The sequence below is a fragment of the Mustela lutreola genome, chromosome 9 (assembly GCF_030435805.1).
Source record: "Mustela lutreola isolate mMusLut2 chromosome 9, mMusLut2.pri, whole genome shotgun sequence".
Classification (NCBI taxonomy): domain Eukaryota; kingdom Metazoa; phylum Chordata; class Mammalia; order Carnivora; family Mustelidae; genus Mustela; species Mustela lutreola.
In genome coordinates this window covers 22,594,133-22,611,222 of record NC_081298.1, presented here as the reverse complement: position 1 = coordinate 22,611,222, position 17,090 = coordinate 22,594,133, and the positions used below count along the sequence as shown (strand labels likewise).

The following is a 17,090-nucleotide window of genomic DNA, read 5'->3' as shown; positions in this document are numbered from 1 at the left end:
CCTTCTTCCACAAGCCTCAGTCTGTACTCAAAGCAGGATCTGAAGGAGAGCCTGTAAGGGCCGGTGATTATAACCCTAATTTAGAAAAGCTCTTTGCTCTGGTCGTGCGCCTGTGGAGGGTGGGCGTCGTGGGGTCCCAGAGAAAGGGGCCAGTCCTTGGAAGGCCCCCAGAGGGTCCAGAGGTATTGCCATGGGGAGAGGGCTGGAAGGCGCTGCGGGATCTTCCGCAAGCTCGGGCTGCGGGAACAATGGGAGCGCGGCGAGGAGGCGGGTGGGCGTCGGCCAGGTCCGGGCTGGAGGTAGAGGAGGCAGGCGAGCTGGGCGCCGGGCCGTGGGGTTAGCCCGGGGCACCGGGCCCAGAGCCGAGGCGTCTTAGCCAGGAAAACCCAGGTCGGCACTGGCGGGGACCAGGGAGGAGGCGGGGGCGGGGCACGAGCCCACCGGGCCGGGACAGGGAGGCGAAGAGGCCGGGGTGGGGTCTCTAGTCGGTCGCCCAGCCGCTCGGCTCCGGCCTCGGGGCTCCGCGGCGGCTCAGGTAGGCGCCAGGCGCGGGGCCCACGTGGGGAAGCGGGCGGCGGGCCGCGGGCGCCAGGCGGGCTCGCGGGGCTCAGCCCCCTCCTCCTCTCCCCTCCCCGGGGGCCGGCGCGGCTCCTCCCGACGCGCGGCCCCGGCTCCGGCGGCTCCCGCGGCTCCCGCGGCTCCGGCGGCGGCCGCGCTCCCCCGGCTGCTCGCGGCTCGGCGCGGCTGCTCGCTAGCTCGCCGGTGGCGGCTGGGGCGGCCGAGATTGCCGCCGCCTCCTCCGGGGCAGCCGGCCGGGGCGGGGCGGAGGGGGGAGCCCGGTGTGGGGGGCGGGCGGGGAGGGGGCTGGGCGCCGTGGGAGGGAGAGAGGGAGCGAGCGAGCGAGCGAGCGGGGCATTTCTGCGCAGCTCGAGTGCGCCTCGGAGCCCGCCCGGGCGGCCGCCGGACGCACGGACCGAGGACCGACAGCGCCCGGAAACCGCGCCGCCGCTGCCAGGTTAGCCGCCCGCGCCGCCCTCCTCCGGGCCCCCGGGGACCCCGCCGCGTCTGCTGTCGTGTGTGTCTGTGTGCGAGGTTATCGCCGAGGACTCCGGGCTCGGACCCGGGTCCTCGAGCACTGACAGGCCGGCGGACCGGCTCCTGGAGGCGGGGGGCGGGGAGTGGGGTGGCTGGAGGCTGAGGGGCTGGGGGCGGGCGCCCCAGTCCGGAGCCCTGGGCCTCTGTTGGTGAGTCTCGGTTCTGGCGCCGGTACGTGTAGGGGGGTCCACATCTCCGAGTGTTGGGTGTGAGCGCGCGTGTGCCCGTGGGTCTGTGCAAGTGGTTGTGGTTGCTGTGTGTGTGCGCGTGTGCGCTGGGTGTGCATCTGTGTGTGTGAGGGGTGTGCGCCGTGGGTCTCCGTGCGTCTGGACTGGGTGGTGTGTGTGTATCTGGGTGAGGGTGTGTGTGTCTGCGTGTGTCTCTTCGTGAATGTGTCTATTAGAGGGTGTGTCTGAATATGTAGCTGAGTGTGTGTACATCTGGATGAGGGTGTGTGCCAGTGCCTTCGCTTGTGGCTGGAGCCTTTGGCGGTGTTTGTGCGCGTGTGCGTGTGTCGCTGTGTGAGCGCCAGTGTGATTCCCCGTGTGTGCGCGTGTGAGGGCGGGTGTGCACCCGCGTAGCCCCCGTGTGCGTGTGCGCGGCTTTGTCTCCGCACTGCCGGGAGGAAGGGGTGGGGGCGGCGGCCGAGGCGCTGTAGTCCCGGGGAGCTGGACACCTGGTCAGGGCGGTGGGTGGCGGTGGTGTCGGGAGTGTCCCCCCCCAGGCGGAGAGTCTCCGCTGGCAGGTGGGCGGCCACACCCCAGGGGCCAGAAGGAGCACGGCTGCCGGCGGAGTCCGTGCTCTGGGCCAAGCGGGAGTGGAGGGCGTGTCCTGCCTGAAGCCCGAGTGTGTGTGTGTGTGGGCACGCGTGTGCGTGTGTGTGACTGTGGGTGTGGGGTGGTGGTGGCGGCAACAGCGGTCCCCAGGCTGGGGACCCAGGCGGTTCAGGGATCCATTTCCTGTCGCTGCGCAGGGACAGTGGCCCAGAGACCGGCTGGGCTTGGCCAGGTCAGCCTCAACTCCCACCCTCACCATCTCTAGCTTTCAGGGCTAGAGCCGCACCTTAGGTGCCCTGAAAGGAGGGAGGACCACTCTCCTAAAGGGCCAGAGCCCATGCAGGAATACCCCCACCCCTCAGGAGACCCCTACTGTGATGGGAGATCTCTGGGTGTGTGTGTACCCCTGTCCCCATGCACTGCCGCCCTGCCTGTGCATTCCTAGATTTGAGGTCTGTCTGCATGTGTGTCTCTCTCTGTTTTTCTTGTATGTTTGGGTGCATAGATATGTTTTTATCAGTGAACAATGAATAATGTATTTTGATGTATATGTGTATGTGTTTTTATAAGTTTTATTTGTTTTTATGTACATATAGCTGTTTGTATATTAGTGAGTCTGTGCATGTGGGTTTGCAAGAGAAGTGGCATTTTGTTGCCAACTAGTATAGGAGAGAAAAATTTTGTCCAGGGCCACTCTAATATAGAAAAACTGGGTGAAAATGTGGTTTGGAAATTTAGCCCTTGGTTTTGTGGGTTTCAGATGCTGGTATTGAAATGTGGGTAGGTTGGGGGTAAACTGGATACGAGGATGGAAAGAAACTGAGACTCTTCTAGGACGAAGGAATTGTTCTGGAAGAAGGACATCCAAGTACAAGAATTCTTCCTCCACTTCCAGTTTTTCCTCCCTATTACTTCACCTCCCCCTCTGCTGCTGGGCTTGCCAGGATAAAGTGCACAGGATTTGGAGTGTAAAGGGAGGGAGCTGGGAATGTAAAAGGAAGGAGGGTGGATGGGTGATAGGATTGGGGGCCAAGAGCAGATTTCTGCAATTCTGAAAATGTTTCTGGCAGCAGAACCTGGGGAAAGCTAAGCTTGCTGTCCCCTTCCCTGATTCTCCCTTTCCCAGGAAAGGAGAGACTCTGGCCTGGAGCTCAGGAGCCCTGGAGTTTCCAGGGGTCTCCTTTGGACTTTGGTCAAACCCTTTTGTGTTTATCTGTTTGCTCAGCACATTTGTATTACTTCTTCTTGTGTAGGAGTCTAAACCCCCCAAGCCTCAGTTTCCCCTGGCTGAGCAGCTAGTAGGCTAGATTCTGAGGCTCCTTTGGAATCCCAGAGCTCATGGTTACCCAGATTTAGGAATCTACCTTTCTAACCCCCAAGGATTCTGGCCGTGCCTCTTTGCCCCCATACACTCTGATCTAGAGTGGCATTTCTCAAAGTCTGGTCATCCTACCACCAGCAGCATGGTCCCCTGGGATCTTGTTAGAAATGCAAATATTGGGGGCTCCAGTCAGACCTACTGAATCAATAATAACTCTGGGGGTGGTGCCCAGCAGACTGTGTGTTAACAAACACAGGTGATTCTCTTGCCCTTGAGCTCAAGAGAGGTGCCAAAAAGAAACTGGAACCTCCTATAGGTTGAAACACTGGGACCCACTGTCCATGATACTGACATAGCCATGCAGCCCTAGTCTGGGAGTGGGAGTTCAGATTTCAAGTCTCAGGTCTTCCCTGTGATCTTGGACAAATCTGTCCTTCACCAAATAATGTAATAACTCATTGACAGTGTCTGGTCTGGGCCAGGTTTTGAGGGGGGGTGTTCCCTCCTTTGCTCAGTTCACCACTCCTTACCTTGACCTATAAGACCTACAGGTCCCTGCCCCCTCCTCTGGAAACCAGCTACTCCAGCTTTCTTCCAGATCATCCAGGCACCGCAAGCTCTCTGGCCTCTGGGATTTTGCACATGCTGTTCCTTCTGTCTAGCACACTTGTCCCTTGCTTTTTACCTTGATTAATTCACATTCTTCAGATTTCAGCTCAAGAATGACTTGCTCAAGGGCGCCTTTTCCAGCTCCCTAGAATAAGTCAGTTTTTCTTGTTACATGTTCTTAGAGCTCCCTGGAGTCCACAGTGCTTATGGGAATTTGTAGTTATACTTGAACTTGTTAGTTGTTTGTCCGTCTCTCCTCACCAAAGTGTGGATACTATCTGGGCAGGAACTTGCTTATCGTTCTTTCTAGTGCCCCCACACAGTGCCCAGCTTATGATTTGTGTTCTCTACATTTGTTGAAGTGGATGACTTTATATAATGGAAGATGGTACTAAGTGACACCCAAATTGTCTTCTCCAGCCCTGACACTGTAATATCAAAGCAGACCTCACACTTTTTTTAAAGATCTTTTAAAAAATTAATTATTTATTTATTTGAAAGACAGAGATCACAAGTAGGCAGCGAGGCAGGCAGAGGGAGAGGAAGGGAAGCAGGCTCCCTGCTGAGCAGAGAGCCCGATGAGGGGCTCAATCCCAGGGCCCTGAGATCATGACTTGAGCTGAAGGCAGAGGCTTGAACCCACTGAGCCACCCGGGCGCCCCATGACCTCAGACTTTTTAGAAGTATATTTATCTGTCTTTTTTACTGCTTCATCTCTTGGCCATCAATGCACCCCCATGGTGGGTCTGGGCCACTGCCTGGCTCTGCTCTAGGGGAGGCAGGAGAAAGCTCTCTAGGAGATACAGCCTAGCAAGTCATCATCTGGGTCCTCCTGGAATAGGATCCTGCAAGAACGAGAAGAGGAAGAACACTGGATAAGGATTCTAAAGATCTGGGTCTGTGCCTTGTTTGTGGGCGAGTCACTTTTCCTTTTCCTTTTTTTTTTTTTTTTCCTTGTTTCCTCTTCTGTAAAATGAGGGTATTAGGATGGATGGTGTACCTAATACTGATTACAAGCCCCGGCTCTAGAGTCATCCAGGCTTTGCCCCATGCTCATTGGGTGGACTGGGGCAAGGGAATTCATCTCTTCAGCTCCTTTCCTGTAAAACAGGATGAATGATAGTAACTGTTCCATAGGATTGTTCTGAAAATGAAATGAGATGACATACATGGAATGCCTCACACATAGTAACCATTTGCTAAGTGTGAGCAATTGTTACTATTATGGCTACTTGGCAATTCAGTTGGTTCATGAATGCCTAGGCCTCCAGAAACGGCAATGAATCCCACAGTGTTCACAGGCTGGGTGTAGGGGCAGATGTGTGCGGTATACAAGGTATCCGAATGAGGGTGTTCAGGGAGGAAGAGGCTTTACAAAGAAAAGAGATGGTGTTTGGGCTGGATTTATCTTCCGGGTAGTTAGGGCAGCATGTGCAAAGGCACCAGGGCTGGTTAGGGGAATTAGGGGAATTCCAAATAGTTCCCTGTGGTTGGAGCTGCAGGTGATGAGTGGTGGGGACAGGTGGGGTGATTGGCCAAGAAGTAAGGCGGAAGAGGAAGTCCCGGGCCAGATGAGGGCCGGACTGAGGAGCTGGAGTTCTTCTACAGGTGGTGGGGAGCTAGGGAAGAGGATTAAGCTAGCCTGGAAGAATCAGATTTGCATTTCAAAAACACAGCTCTCTAGGTGGTGATAGAGGACGGCCCGGGTAGTGGAGGGGGCTCTGTTGACTTGGAGACTGGGCTCAGAGGGTGGTTAGAGACCTAGAATGAGACGCACAGGTGGTGGACTTGAGGCCAGCTGGGGTCAGGGAGGCAAAGGAGAGATAAGAGTGACCTCTCACAGGCCCTCAGACCCCTTAACCTCCAACGCTGCCTCGTGAGTGGGAATCTGAAAGCAAGAATCCTGGCTCTGTGGCCCGGTGGAGTCACAGTGTATGACTTTGCCAGGGCTGTTTAACAGAGTACTGCGATCCGGGTGGCTTAAAAAAGCAGTCATTTATTCTCTCACAGTTCTGGAGACAGAAGTCAGAAATCAAGGTGTGTCAGCAAGTTTGGTTCCTTCTGAGGGTTCTGTGGAGGAGTCTGTCGTCCTACGCCTCTCTCGTCGCTCCTGCTGGTTGCCCCCAATCCTTGGTGTTCTTTGGTCTGTGGCTGCCTCTGCCTCTGTTGTCACGTGCTTTTCTCCCCTTCTCCCCGTGTGTCTCTGTGTCATCTCCTCTTCTTGTAAGGACACCAGTCATATCGGATTTAGGACCCACCCGAATCCAGTGTGACCTCATTTTATTTTAACTAATTACATCTGCAGAGACTTTTTCCAAATAAGCTCACATTCTGAGGTTCTAAGTAGACATGAATTTGGGGGGGGGGCACCTTTCAACCCAGTACACTCAGGAAGATGGCAAAGAGTGCAAATCTGGAGTCCCACAAGCCCGGGTGCAAATCCAGGCTTTGCTCCAGAGCAGCAGGAGCTCAGAAGAAGCGAGTTACTTGTTCTCAGCCTCAGTTGCCTCTCCTGTGAAATGGGGACAGTAGCCCCTGTAGTGGCGGGCTACGGTGGTCACACGTGGTCTGGATGGCAGGTGTGAGGAAGCCCGCTGGTGGCACCCAGTCGGCAGCCCAGAATGAACACTTCCTCTCTAGCGCCCCCTGCCCAGCACTTTGCAGCTGGGATGCATCCCTCAGCTCTTGGTTCACTTCCTCATCTGCCCGATGTGAATAAGCATCACCGATGTGAATAAGCATCACCGGCTTGACCTGCTTCACCAGGCTGTGAGTCTCAGGGCATAAGGAGAAAGCTCTTTGTAAGTTGCTTCAGAGTTTGTTGCTGGGCTTCTCACTGATAATCGTCATCAGCATAAGAAGCCTTGGCCAGGGGCGCCTGGGTGGCACAGTGGGTTAAGCCTCTACCTTCAGCTCAGGTCATGGTCCCAGGGTCCTGGGATCGAGCCCCACATGGAGCACTGTGCTCAGCAGGGAGTCTGCTTCCCCGTCACTCTCTGCCTGCCTCTCTGCCTGCTTGTGATCTCTCTCTCTCTCTATCAAATAAATAAATAAAATCTTTAAAAAAAAAAAAAAAAAAAAAAAAAAGAAGCCTTGGCCATTGCCACGTGCACTGCATTCCCAGCACACCTGGCCCAGCCCACTCCTCTCCTGAGGCAAGTCCTCTGTCTCCACCGCCCCCTGCCCCCGCCCCTCATGTGCTCACAGGGATCCTGCGAAGCACAGCTGCTGTCCGTGAGGAGGACCTTAGCAATGGTCCAAACTCTTCGTTGCCCTCATTAGCCAGAGAAGGGGAATGTGCTCTGAGAGAAAGTGACACCCCGAAGGTCACACAGCTGGTCACACCTTGCCTGTGGCTCTTGTTTGTGGTCTGAACGGCACTAGCCCCCCGCCCCCATCCAGTTGCAAAGTTGGCCCCAGGCGCAGGATTGTGGGGCAGGTGGAGGCCTGGAAAGGGCCATGTGCCAGGCTCAGAGGGGTGCCCGCGGGAAGAGTCTTGCTGAGTCAGGGTCAGAGGGAGCTCGCTGAGGCCCGAGTGAGCAGGCAGTGCCTCTACGGGCTGAATGGACAGGTTCTTTGTCCTCGGCCTGGCTTGGGCCATCTCTGCTTGCTCCAGCAGGGCGGAGGCCACCGCAGGCGGGCAGCTGCAACGTGGGGAGCCAGAGCCTGGGGGTAACCCAAGGCTTCAATGTCCCTATTGACAGCCAGGGCCGTGTTTCTCTGCAGGCTGTGTCCCTCTAAGCCTTGTCCTGGCAGGCATAGGGAAGGCTCTGGAAAGGAGAGAAGGCTTATCCTGTCTTGGCAATTGCCCTGAAGTCATCTTCTTTTTCCCCAAACTGGGAGAGCCAGGCCCCTCTTCACCCCTTGATTTTCCTTACCCTCCTCCCTTTTCTTATTTTCTCTCTCTCCTGTCCTGCCTCCCCCTCCCCCTCTCTTCATCTTCTCTCCAGATTAGAGGTCTAAAGATAAAGCCTCCAGACCCAGTGCAAGGGGCATGGTTCTGGGGTTGCTTGGGGCCACTTATGCATTAGGAAGCCTGGAGTCTTCCTCTTCAGAGGCTCACTCCGGTGACTGATAAACAACCACTTACGTTATTGGCTTACCATGTGCCAGGCCCCGTGCTAAGCCCGTTACACGCCTTATGTCTGTTAATCCTTGCAACTACCCAGTGAGGCAGAGATTAGATCCCCATTTTATTAAAGGAGGTTAAATAACTTGCCCAAGGCCTACCCAGCCCTCCGCCAGCAAGTGGCGCAGCTGGGGTGTAAATCTAGATCTATCCAAAGCCCATGGGGACTTCTGAATCATTCCCATACTGCCCTGGATGGGACAGTCAAGAGTGTTCACAGAGGATGTGCACCTGCTCAAATTCAGAGAACAAATTCTTAGCTCAGAGAGCAGGGTCTCCAGTCCAGGTATCCTGCCTCCCAGGCTGCATGGTCATTTCACTCAGGGACTGGCCTTCCTACAGTGTCAGCCCTGGGGCTGGTCTGGCTGTGGGACAGACCTGCATCAGGGGCAGGGGACAGGGCAGGTCTGTAGGTGCTTGGCTTTTTTCCCAGTGATACTGTTTGGTCATTGGTTACCTTAGTTTTTCATTGATTAACATAGTCTTCTAGGTAAAGAAACTTATTATCTGCAAAGAATGATAGCTTTGTCTCCTTGAAAGGATGCCTGGGGGCTTGGAGATCTTCTATCAGGCTCTGTGATATGGAGGGGAGGGAAGCAGAGGCTGGAGCTAGGAAGCTCAGATTTGGAGAACATTCATGCTAGAAAGGAAAAGGAAGGAAGCCAGAGCTGGCTAAGAGCCAGAGCAAGACAGTCTGGAGAGAGGAAAGGAGCCTCCAGGCTGGGGCTGATAGGGAACCTCTTGGCCCAAGTTCAGCCCTTGGAGCCCAGACTCTCTTGTAGGTAGGGCTGCTTGATCTCAGGATGTCACTTCCAAACCTGGGTAGCTGCAGTCAGCTTGCTGGGCCTCTACCCACCCCCATCATGACCATGACCGTGACCATGGTCAGCTTGAGCAGGTGGCTCAACCAGAAGGAACTTTGATTAATGAACAGTGGCTTTAAGCCTTGGAGCCACTAAGCTCTCTCAAAGGTGAGGAAGCAGAAGTTCAATATGCGAAACAGCTAAAAGGAGAGTAGCTCAGCTTCCGAGGGTTCTCTAAGGCAGGGCTTCTCAAAATGTGCTCCCCCAGAAGTAGCAAAATAGAGCTTGCTTAAAAAAAAAAAAAAGCTGTCTTCCAATATTCACCCAGAGATTCAAACTCAGCTGCTTCCTGGGAGGGTGGGATCCGTGGTGGGGCCTTGGAATCAGCCTGTTTTAACAGCTTCCTTGTCAAGGTGACTGTGACACCAAGGATTCTCAGATTGCCCTTGGAGAATGTTTGTCTCAAGTGTTCATGAACTTCTGAAGCAGTATGCACAGTTGTGAGAGTGTGCCTTGATCTTGGGAAAGGCTCCAGAGACACCATTGGTGTCCTTGAGTCACGAGCCGTCTTTAGGGTTGTTTTATAGAGTGGGAGCCTAATGACTGGAAAAGGGTCACTGGGGAGTTCATGGCAGAGTCAGGAGGTGCAGGTAAATCTCTCCTACCGCTCAGCACATTGCTGGTTTTAAGTGAAGATGCTTAGAGACTGTGGGCCACTTCCTTGCCATGTTTGGACTTCAGTTTTCCCTGCTGTAAAATGGGGGGCTGGGCAGGATAGCTGCCCTATAGCTGTGATTTGTAGTTCTAGAAGCCAGGTTTCCTGTTGCCTAGTTCACATTCTTCTTTCCTCAGGTTAAACCAAAGGGCTAAGGATAACAAGTCTGTTGAGGGTTTGGAGGATTAACGAGATCTGAGCACTGTAAAGAATAAATGCTCAATATACGATTATAACTCATTATTTTTCAGTTAATGGTGATTATCATTGTTTCAGCAGACACCTGTTATGGTTGGAGCACCACGCTGGAGGGAGAGAGTGAGGGACAGAAAAATCATGGCAAGAGTCTCTTGGTCTCCAGAGTTCTAAGGTCAAGTAGGGGCAGTAAGACTCTTCCACAAGGAGCAGCATCTGGCAGAAACAAGGCAGAGCGAGTGGAGGAGGGAGAGCTCAGCGCAGACTGTCATCTGTGTAGATGGGTGTTCCCTGTGGAGGTAAAGGAGGGGAGGTCCAGGCGGAGGTGGGAAGGCATGCTTGAAGTTGCCAGAAGGACCCAGGGGAGAGCAGAGTGGACGCAGATGCAGCTCCGGAACCTCCACGCAGAAGGGGCTTGGGGTTAGCAACCCCCTCCCCCCGCCCCGATGTAGGGGCGGCATCAAGCTCTGTTTTGCCAAGAAGAATTTGGGGGCTTGATGGCTCATGCTGCCACTACTGAGAGCCAGAGAGAAGACTGGACGAGTAGGGTTTTATGGTGGAGGTATTGGGGACCAGAGAGTGGGGATGGGGTGGGGCCTTTGTCCGTCTATCTGGGCTTGAGCTGAGAATGGTCCGGGGTGGGCTGTAGTCCCAGGCCTCTGAAGGCCCCGTTTGGAATCTGTCCCATAACAACAGGGCTGCCCAAGGTCAAGATATGCATTCTGGTGTGTCTGAAGGTAAAGGGCAAATTGATCCCCAAAATGTCAGTATCTCTAAACATCAGATCTGGCCAGCAGGAGAAGCAATCTCTTAATCCACCCCCTTTGTCCCCACATTACACAGAGGGGAAGCAGAGGCCCAGAAGGGGGAGCCCCCACCCGAGAACGCCAGCTGAACTGGCCACAGTGAGGTCAGCGTCAGCCCCAGGTGGGCTGTAGACCTTGGGCCTGCATTGGGGTGGGGGAGAGAGGGGGAGGAGGGGGCCAAGGAACCTGAGGAGGGGTGTGAATGACAAGCAAATGTCATATTGGTAACAAGCTGTTGCCAGGATGTGTGTGTGATCCCCAGTGAGTGGGACGTGAGTGGGCCGGAGCCGTCATTATTCTGGGCTTTCCTTCCCGGAAAGGAAAAAGGACCACATAGGTGGGAGTCAGGGGAATATTGGGGGATGGCGGAATTTAGGGGGTGGCCTAAGAAGAGGAGGCTGTTGCCAAGTAACAGGAGACACGATGGTAATACGGTGCCCAGAGCATCGCAGCATCTGTGGGCCTGGCTCTGGACAGCCCTGCATGCATGTGTCACCCTAAGTTTATGGGGGAAAGGGTGAGCGCCCCAAAGGTCCCAGCTAAGAAGAGCAGAGCCAGGGCTAGGGGACCTTCCTTCAAAGCTGCGCCCCTGGCATGCCCTGGGTGGCTGTGGCCCCAGTCCTCAGTCCAGTTCGGTCTCAGGGAGGGCCTGGAGTCAAAGGGGTCAGGGAGGTGCCTGCCCAGGGCAAGCCACCTTGTGTCCCCTGGACTTCATCAGTCTGCTCATCTAGCTGGCCTGTTTTAGTCTAGTTCACCCTGCCCTCTTGTTTGTTAACTAAAAATATTTATCGAGTACCTACTATGTGCCAGGTCCAGCTCCTGACCTTATGGAACTTAGGCCTTAGCGTGAAGGCTGTCCACATTGGTAGGACGGGAGGGGAAGGAGGAAGTGAGGGGGTTCACTTATCACCCCTTTCTACCTTCACACCTGCCCCTCCCTCTTCTCCTGTCTTCCAAGTCTCCCGACCCCCATATGGGACTTTTTGCTGGGTCTGCCTCCTGCTGACATGGAAAAGAATCAAAGTTAATTGTTAAACATAATAGCTGGTGAGAGTTTCACCCTGTGGGGCCGTTGGAGGAGGGTGTCCGAGTAAGAGCTGGACTCCCTAGGAGAGGGGTGAAGCTGACTTGGGTTTCCTGGCCTCTCCCTGCCACCTTTTCCCTGCTCTGGAATCTGCCTCTGGGGCCTGTTCCTCCTCTCCTTCCAGGGGGCACGCTGCCTCTTGGACCCTTTCCCTGGACTCCAGCTGAGGTGTCCCTGGGAGGTGAGCAATGGCTCTGGCCCTGATCCAAGCACCTCTGAGTGAGTGCTCCTGGGGGAGGTGCAGGACAGGGCATGGCTCCCGGCCCCAGGGACCCACCCAGAGGGCAAGCAGCCAGTGGACCTTGCTGGGTTTGCCTCCTGCCTTGTGTGTATGGTGGGGGGGGGGTAGTGGGGATGGTGTCCCAAGTGGCCCAAGCTCTGTCCTTGGGACCACTGCCTAATGCATCCCTGCCATGCCTGTCTCCTGTCTTCCTTCCCTTTCATCCTCTTCACTGGGTGTCCTGTTCTGGGTTATTCTCTGGTGCTAGACTAGGGAAGGAAAGGTTCGTGAGAATAGTGGCAAAGGCTTATTTCTTTCTCTAGAAGACTGAGGCCCAGACCTGGCCCCTGTCAAACTTTAGGGACAGAGCCCAGGCTTCCAAGTCAGACAGGCCTGGGGTCAAAGCTGAGTGACCTTGGCAGGTGGCCCACCTCTTGGAGCCACACTCTGTACTCTGAACAGTGGCGTGCCCAATGCCTTTGTCACCATGGCTGTGAACACAGCAGGAGCCAGAGGTAGATGTTAAGATGAGGCTCAGTAGGGATTCCCAGAATGAGAAGATGCCATTCTCTCCAGACTCACCTGTACTTTGGGAGGCCTAGCTCTGACTGTGGGCCATGGTGGTCACCAGCTCTGCCCTCTGGGACTTGACTGTCTACAGGTTCAGTAGGTACAGCTGCCGCTTAACCACACATGGCTATCGAGCACTTGGAATATGGCTAGTGCTCTGGGGAACTGAATTTTTAATCTTATTTGACTTGAATTAATTTAAAATTTAAAAAGGATACTCCATTCGGTTATCAAAAAACTTCTACACAGATGATTAGATTTGTGACCATACTTTCAGTTGTAAGGGCTAAGGGGATCTAACTATCTGAAAATTTAGCATCAGAATTGAGAGGTGCTCTAAATGTGAGGTACATGACAGATCTGGAAGACCTAGTATGACAAAAAAAAGTATGTAAAATATGTTAATATTTTGTATATTGGTTACACATTGAAATGGATGTATTGGGCTAAATAAATATACTTTTTTTTTTTTTTTTTTTTTTTTAAAGATTTTATTTATTTATTTGTCAGAGAGAGAGCGAGCGAGAGCAAGCACAGGCAGACAGAGTGGAAGGCAGAGTCAGAGGGAGAAGCAGGCTCCCTGCGGAGCAAGGAGCCCGATGTGGGACTCGATCCCAGGACGCCGGGATCATGACCTGAGCCGAAGGCAGCTGCTTAACCAACTGAGCCACCCAGGCGTCCCTAAATAAATATACTTTTAAAATTAATTTTAGGAGTGTCTGGGTGGCTCAGTTAGTTGGACATCAGTCTCTTGATTTCGGCTCAGGTCGTGATCTCAGGGTCCTGAGCCTGAGCCCTGCTATGGATTCCGGGCTCAGTTCGGAGTCTCTTTGTCCTTCTCCCTCACCCTCTGCTCCCCTACCCCCCCCCCGCCCCCCCACTGCCGCACCTTGTGTTTGCCTGTGCTGGGATGCTCTCTCAAATAAATAAAATACATATAATCTTAAAAAAAAATCAATTTCATCCATTCCTTTGTACTTTTTAAAATGCAGCTCCTGGAGCGCCTGGGTGGCTCAGTGGGTTAAAGCCTCTGCCTTCAGATCAGGTCATGATCTCAGGGTCCTGGGATGGAGTCCCCCATTGGGCTCTCTGCTCAGCAGGGAGCCTGCTTCCCCCTCTCTTGCTGCCTGCCTCTCAGCCTACTTGTGATCTCTCTCCGTCCAATAAATAAATAAAATCTTAAAAAAATAAAATGGAGCTACTGAATATAAATAAAATGCAGCTACTGGAAATTTTATTCTTTTTTTTTTTTTTTTTTTTTTGAGAGGGAAGGAGAGAGAGGGGGAGGGAGGGGAAAAAGGCGAGGGAGAGAGAAAGAGAATCTCACTCAGGCCCACCCTCTGCACAGAGCCAACTGTGGGGCTTGACCCCACAACCCTGAGATCATAACCTGAGCCGAAATCAAGAGTCAGATACTTAACTGACTGAGCCACCCAGGTGTCCCACTATTGAAAATTTTAAATGACGTATATGGCTTGCATTATGTTTCTATTGGACAGTGCTGTTCTAGCCAGAGAGTGGAGTTGGACATATTTGAATGATAATAATACAAGACTATAAAGACTAGTTATTTGGGGCGGCTCTGTGTGTGGGAGTTGGAGATCAGATATTCCTCACCCTCCCCTTCCCCCACTACCTAGATCTGGGCCCTGCCCTGTGGTGGAATGTTACCGGAGATAACTCCACAGCCTCAAGGATAAGATTAAGACTTCCGAGGTCAAATGAAAAGCCTGCATCTGGGTGGCCACACCCCTTACTTGCTCTGTGTGTGACCTTGGACAAGTCACTTCACTTCACATGAATTTAGTCTGTCCTCTGTCAATTTAGATTCCCAGTGGGATTTCTGTCTTTGATTGAGGGGATCATGTGAGAGAGACCGCAAGTGCAGGATTTAGCCCAGTGCCTGGCACGGGGAAGTAGTCAGACAGTGGCAGTGGTGATGGTCACAACTACTACTCTTTGTGGGGGTTGTTGCAACTGCCCGTGCGTCCACTGGCTTGAATTCTCTCATTCCGTTTGTCTGAAAGGGACAAGGGCCAGAGGGAAAGGGAAGGTTAAAAGAGCTTGACTGGGATGCGGGATGAGGGCTGGAGTGAGGGTTGCTTCGTTGGTTGCCTCAGGGGATCTTGCCTTTGAGGTAGCTCCTTGGATCTTCCCATTCTGAAAGTGATCAGGCAAAGATATGTACAGATGAGGATGCCAAAGGCCTGTTGAGGGGAAGTGACCTGGCTCTATGGCCAGAGTCAAATGCAGGACTTCCCAACCCTGTTGTAATATTGGAGCCAGCATTAGGAAGCTGCCTTTTGGGGTTAGGAGCAGGGACAGATCAGGAGTCTAGAGCTTAGGAGGAATGGTTATTATTAGACACTTCTAAGTGGGGATCTCAACACCACTCAGATTAACCATCTCATTCTTGAGTTGAAGAAACAGAGAACAGCGTGTGTGTGTGTGTGTGTGTGTGTGTGTGTGTGTGTGTGACCTGCCTAGCGAGATGGTGGCCAGGCTGGATCCAATTCTGTTTGCTTCCATCCAGCTTTCAGCCCAGCCCTCGCAGGACGAAGGCCCTGCTTGTCAACCCCCTTCTCTCCTGCCTAATCCCTAGAGAGAGCTTCTGAGAAAGAGGCTTTTGTTTCACCAGCTCCTTCTGGTTTCCTCTCAAGGTAGCTTCGCTGCTCCCCCTCGCCATCTGCCCAGATTTTCATTTGTCCCTGTTCCAGGTTTATAGGGCCCTGAAATGTGAAGCTTCTCTGTACACATCTATTTTCAAGATATCCGTGGGGAAGACCATGAGCTTCTTCATCAAGGAGGCCTAAGCTCTAATCCCTCTTCTCCCATTAATTCTCTCTGTGGCCTTGGTCGAGTCACTTGTAATATCTTAGTCTCAACTTCCTCATCTGAGAAGCAGGAACCAAAATGACACACGCCTGACCCAGTGGTTCTGAATGCGAGCTTCGGGCCTCACCCCTGCCCTGACAGGTTTGCGGTAGGGGTCCTCAGTGAGTCATTTTGCTTTCTGGGTCTCACTTTCCACCTGTGTTAGGTGGAGGCTGCTACTCTGTGGTCATTGTGATAAGGCACTTGCTGAGCTTTCCACGTACCATCTCACTGAATCCTCCTGTCAGTCCTGGGAGCCGACACTGTCACTCCGATATTGCCTCATGAGGAAACCAAGCCTAAGAGCAGTGAAGTGACTTGCCCCAGGCCTCAGAATGAGAGAGAGAGAGAGAGAGAGAGAGAGAGATATGGAGCCAGAATTCAAACCAGGTCTGTGTGACTGCAGAACCCAAACTTCTACCTGCTGTCCTGCAGGTCTCCCTAGGTGTGCTTGTGACCGGGCTCTGGAAAAACAGTGGCTGGGGAAGCAGGGTATCAGCTGCTGGGTGACCGATGTCGCCGCTGGAGTGACCATGTCCTGAAGCCCGTGCTGGCCTCCGGAGCTGGGGCAGAGAGCAGGCCGTGGGGCTTGCACCCTTGGCCCAAGTGACTTTCCTCTTTATCTGCTTCTTGTGATCTGTGTGACAACGAGCCATCTTGTCCTCGCTGGAGATTTACTGTTCTGAGCCCAGGGGACCTGAGGTTTCTCCCTCCAATGCTCCTGCCCCATTGTGTACGAGGCTGGATGTGCACCTAAGCCTGAAAACATCTGTGAGTGAATTAGAACAGCATGTTCATGCTAAAAAGAACGTAGGGACCACTGAGTCCAGCCATATTTATGTTATAGATGGGGAAACTGAGGCAAGGAGAGGCCAGGTTGAGAGACCAAAGGCTATGTTCTTTTTTGGGTGCTGGAGTGACTGACATGGAAGGAGGTGCCCGAGGGGTAGGGGGGCCCCTGCTCTCCCTCCTCCCCCCACTTCTAGTTCCCCACCAAATTCTTTAGGTACCACCTCTTAAGGATCTCTTGAATGTATCCACTTCTTTCTAGCTCTACTGTAACCACCCCAGTCTGGGCCCCAGGAACCCCAGATATGTACACGGCAAGCTACCCTTGCCCGTTTCCAGTCTGTTCTCTACCTTGTGAATCAATGATTTCCCACTGCTGTTTGAATTAAGCCTGAATTCCTTACCCTGGCCTCCCAGGCCCTCCCTGGTCCCCACTGGCGGCCTCAGCTTCGGAAGTGTTACTTTCCCTTTTGCTCTGCTGCGGAGCCACACAGCCCTTTCTGTTTAACAGGTTCAGCAACTTCCCTAAGGTTTCTCAGACAGCTAAATGCCAGCCTCTCGGTTTCCAGCTCCTTGCTGGGTCCATGGACTCCAGCTGGTTTCGGAAGAGCTAACGCTGTTTCCTCCTTGCAGGTGCCTGACAGACTGTGCTTTTCCTCGGGGAGCTGGTGTGGACCGAGGAGGGGTGAGTGTTACAGAGGCACAGCCCAAGTCTCCTTCTTGTGCTCGGGGTGGACAGATGGGTCTTCCAGGCCTTATTTGGAGATGTTTTACTGCTGGGAGGCCTGAAGGTTTGTCTAGGCCACAGATTTCCAGTGGGTTTAAAAAGCAGAGCTGTGCTGAGGGTCCTCTCTGGTTTTGGCTTATTTCAAGGGAGGGGCTAAAATGCACGTTCACTGAGCACCTCTGCGTTGCACCATGAGCTCTGCCTGTATCACTTGTCTGTGCCACCGTGGCTACTGATGGACGGCCTTGGACCTGGAAGTTGGATCCATTGGCCCTGCAGCCCCGGTTTTCTTCTGCTTAACCACTCCTAGGTGCACCTTAGAGTCAGGAGAGGGTGTTTTCATTCTGGTTCTGCCACTGACTCCTAAGTGACCATGG

General features: G+C 53.5%; 1 protein-coding gene across 16 annotated transcripts in view; it reads left to right on the top strand.

The window, feature by feature from the left end:
- Nucleotides 1-857: 857 nt before the first annotated feature.
- EPB41L1 (erythrocyte membrane protein band 4.1 like 1) overlaps nt 858-17,090 on the top strand; it is a 123,009-nt gene continuing 106,776 nt past the window's right edge. For 15 of the 16 annotated variants that reach the window (XM_059133338.1, XM_059133335.1, XM_059133333.1 and 12 more), the window contains exons 1-2: nt 933-1,015; nt 16,620-16,671. The gene's annotated coding sequence lies outside the window, so the exon portion shown is untranslated. Of the gene's footprint in view, nt 1,016-16,619; nt 16,672-17,090 lie in introns of all 16 variants that reach the window. The other variant, XM_059133328.1, reaches the window with a different exon arrangement.